The sequence below is a fragment of the Cynara cardunculus genome (genome assembly GCF_001531365.2).
Source record: "Cynara cardunculus var. scolymus isolate 2C chromosome LG 13, CcrdV1, whole genome shotgun sequence".
Lineage (NCBI taxonomy): Eukaryota > Viridiplantae > Streptophyta > Magnoliopsida > Asterales > Asteraceae > Cynara > Cynara cardunculus.
In genome coordinates, this window is record NC_037540.1 from 20,190,174 (window position 1) to 20,194,876 (window position 4,703).

Consider the following 4,703-nt stretch of genomic DNA (forward strand, 5'->3'; position numbering starts at 1 on the left):
TTATTACGTGGCACCTTGTAATTGAAATGAGGGTGTTACAAGTTGGTATCAGAGCCTTAGTTTAAGAGAATTAGGTTAGTGATAGCCTAAGCTTAAACTGGGAGGGTATTAAGGGGATCCAAATTGGGTGAACTAGGTTACTATTAGCCTAGACTTAAATTAAGTGAAGGGGTAAAAGGGTATATAGGATTTGTGACAACCCAAGCTTGAATCATGGGATTAAGAATGTGAATGCAACATAAGATTCATATTGGAGTAATTTGCTATTATAAAAACTCATGATCGAATTATTGGTGATGTATTGTATTTCCTTTTTAGAAAATGGGATGAGAATGGATGGTCCATGTAAGGTATGGTCAAATAGGGGATTATCTCATGGGCTAGTGAATATTCAAATGAATAATTAAGTTAGTTGAGGTGGTGCTCAACATATATGGTTATAGATATGGGAAACTTGAGGTTAGGAAATGAAGCACTTGTAAGGTTGATAGGAAACATCTGACAAGCATTTATAACTATAATGGTGCTCTTGGGGAGAGACGTAAATGATTTAGAAATGAACATGAGGCCTATGTTAGTTAGGGTATACAAAAAAAGGTTATGACTCTTAGAGACAAAATTTATCAGGATGTTCAATATGATTAAATATACATGGGGAATTCATTTGAGATGAAAAAGAGACTTACGTGATAGGAAAGAGTCATATACTATATGTGATGGGTATGGGGTTGGTGATTAGGCCACCAATCTAATTGGTCATTATAAGAGGGGTATGTGTAATCACTCTTAGACCTTTGAGTGTGAGACTATGAAATGTCTAGGAGTTCCGTAGAGACACAATTGAAGAGTACTATTATTGGGGAACATGGTACTAGAGATATTTGAGGGGATGGTATCAGGAACGGCCACAAACTCGTCAGACTGTGTGTCTATGTCCAGATTATATAAGGACTAATTAAACGTAATTATATTTTCATAAAAGGGAAGCGGTGATGAGATGAGGGTGGAGAAGATATAATGAGTTAGCAATGGAATAAATCATAATTGATTCTTACGATTACTAATACTTAAAGTAAGTTATATATCTATAAACTTACTATTAAAATTTCAGTATGAATTATGCAGATTGATCAAAGGGATCATGTCAAAAAAAAAAAGAATTTTTTTTTTCAACTCATTTATATTTTGATAGCTCTGGGTATCTAAGGGGACACATATTTAGCAATGTTGTTTAATGCAACGATACATTACAGTCGAGCCCATGACTGGGGAAAAGTCAATACAAGGGTATTAATGCAGCTTAGCTTGTGTGATCGTTTTGCAGCGACTGGTAGAAGTTGTGATTGGTCTCATGATGTCGACCAATGTGATAGAACAATATCAATGGGATGTTATCAAAAAGGTTGCACATGTTTACAGGATGCATTCTTGCTGATGATCAACACAAATTTTTGGACAAGACCATGTAATAGTAGGATTGATGTGGATGGAGTAATCCATTGAAGATTCCTAAAATGCAAAGGTGATCTTCACTATTATAGTCCAAGAAATTTAAGTTAAGGAAAATCCAATTGTCGGGAAAATTGGACCACGAAGATGGGTAATGGTTCCAAAATTATAGCAACAATGATTAATAGAAAGTGGCGTATAATGTCATATGACATTGATGGAATATGGAATGAGAGTTAAGAAGGAAATATGGGAATATGTGAATCAGTTCACAAAGATGTCAATATAGACCAACAGTGGGTGTCTAGAAGTTAGAAATTAAATAATACGTAGTCATGATTACGTGATCATCATTTGTAGTTCTGTACATGTTTAAAGACGGACAAAGTAATATGGGAAAACAATTACAAGCCTATAGAAGAGAGGAAGAATATGAAGGGGACATGAGATTCAAGCAAAGGGTTTGACATACCCAGRAATTTTACGACAGAAAATGTTAATCCTCGAATAGAGGGGTCAAACGTTTTGCAAACAATAAGTGAAACGATCAACACTGAAGTAAGTGAACAACATGTTACAAATATGGTAAGACGGATTATATGACTTGGGATTATGTAAGGGATATGAATTGCATTAGGTATGGATCAGTGGGGCATCCGTGGGATGGTTGTGCCAAAGTTTGGAAGAGACCAGTTTGGAAAATTAGGAGCTATGTAATACAACATTAGCAAATAGACAGAAAAAAAAAAGATATACACAAAATTTGCGACATGGAGCACAATATGATATTGGAAGGGGCTAGGGAGACTCCTAAAATAGGTTYGATACACCCGTATTAACAATGTCTTTACTTAGTAGAGGTGTAAATGGRTGATATATAAGCWTGGTGATATAATCACTAAGAAACAACATGTTAGACTAAAGCCTAAATGTATCAAATTTTGAGGGAATATCGATAAGAAAGATAAGCGGATATATTGGGAAATGTAGCATTGAATGATTAACACGTGTAGTTGATGTCAGTCAATAAAATAAGATGGTGTATGATGTACCCATGGTGTGGGCGAGTATTAAGGTGGTTAGAGATAATGTATCGAAAGTATCACTAGGTGTGAGGGTTCCTCAAATTGACCTAGTTCCAGAGGGAACACATAATATGAGGWYATTGMTCTRATTTTGTCRTGGCAARRGWGCCAAATTCGATGAAAAGATTACAAGAGCCTTTGATCAAGGATACTATTTAGCTAAGTTAGCACATTGAATAATATTGATAGGGTGAGTTAAGTAAATATGGTACGATGCATGTATGCATCAATAAATTTGATGTGTATGAATTACAGGAGCAAAGTTTTTGCCAAGGGCGATGACCTATTCGATCAACTTCAAACATGCAGGGAAACATGAGCAATACATAGGGTTTGTATGAGGGCTTTAAAAAAAACAGGGGGAACTTTGTGTTAGTTCTAAGTATGAAAGTAATTGGTGAAACTCAATTTATGGGTCATGGAAGTGGGATTTAGTTGAGTTAAACCAAAAAAACTAACACAATAATGGATTTGAGAATGCCAAAGATGGGATTACATATTTGAGGATTATGGTTTTTAGCAAACCATATAAGTTTCAATAGATATTTCTTAAAATCTACGTTAATGGGAGGTTTAACCAGGAGTCAAATAATTTTGAATTGATTAAAGTCAAAAAGGCGTTTTAGATGCTAAAGGGGAGGTTAAGCCTTGCAATGAGGATGACATTACTAGAAGAAACACAAGTGTAGTATATAGTGTTGAATGCAAGTTGGGTACGTTGATGTAATAGGCAACGTTATTGCTTACGCATCATCCCAACTACAAGGACAGGGGAAGAAGTGTCATGTCCTCTAATATAAAGATAGAAGTAGCAATATTTAAGTTCAACGGTTTGAAGGAGGACTACGGGTGTTCGGGCACTAAGAAAAGTAATAGTAAGCTATACAGGGAGTTTTAAAACATGCCTTCCATGAGAGATGGAAAGTTAGAAAATATCGATTTGGCTTTAACAGATAGAAACTCCGGTAATGGAGTGGGATATGATGGTGTGGGTATTGTTGCTAAAAGAAAATTGTACCTAGAATGGTACATAAAGTTACTTCACTTCCAACCGATTAATAAGAAGTGTACATTGAAAGGTTGACAAAATTTTGGTGGATGGGAAAGTAACGATGCATAAAATGCCATAATTAACAATCTCTGGTAGCAATTCGAGATTTACATCATGTGTTCATGCAAGTCTTTTATAAAGGATATGGAAAATGTTGAACTTGGGCAAAACATACCATCATTGGACACAAGGTCAAGGAGGGGAGAAATTATAAAAATTGTTCGATTTGTTGGAAAGTTAGATGTTTATACTTCAAGGAAGTAAGCATCATAAAACGTCAACAGTAGAGTTGGTTTACAACATCAATTAACATTTAAATATGTAGAAGAAAAAAAAAGCCATGGAGGCATTTGAATAGGATATGCATGATGCTAGTATGTTTAATTATCATGAACATAGATAGATCTACATACACCAGTTAAGATTGCATTGGTACATGATTGCATTGGTACATAAGATGTTGAATGTTGTATTTAATAAGGAGAACTACGTCAATGACAGATGAAGATCGGTTATCAGTTGGGTTGGGATGACCTTAGAATATCACCATGGAAAGGAATAGTGCATTTTAGTAAATATAGAAAGTTAAGTCCAAGATATGTAGGACCATTTGAGATAATAGCAAGAGTAGAGGAGGTGGCATATCGTTTAAAGTTGCCTGAAGAATTACAATGGATTCATGACACATTCCACGTGTCAAATTTAAGGAAATGCTTAGTTGACGAATCAGCAACTCTAGCATTAAAAGATGTAAAGATCAATCAAAAAATTGGGTTACATCAAGAACCAATTCAAGTCTTGGACAGAAAGACGAAGAGGTTGCGAAACAAAACCATTTCATTGATTCTTGTAAAGTGAAAATTTCACAAGGGGTCAGAGATGACATGGAAACCAGAGAGGGATATGAGAGCCAAGTACCCACATCTGTTCAACGATGAGTGATTTCAGGGACGAAATCCTATTTTTAGGAGGTGAGAGTTGTAACACTCTAAAATAAGGGGTATTTGAAATAAGTGGAATATTGAAGATTTATTATGTTTTAATTAATTAAATTAAAATAATAATAATAATAATAATAATAATAATAATAATAATAATAATAATAATAATAATAATAA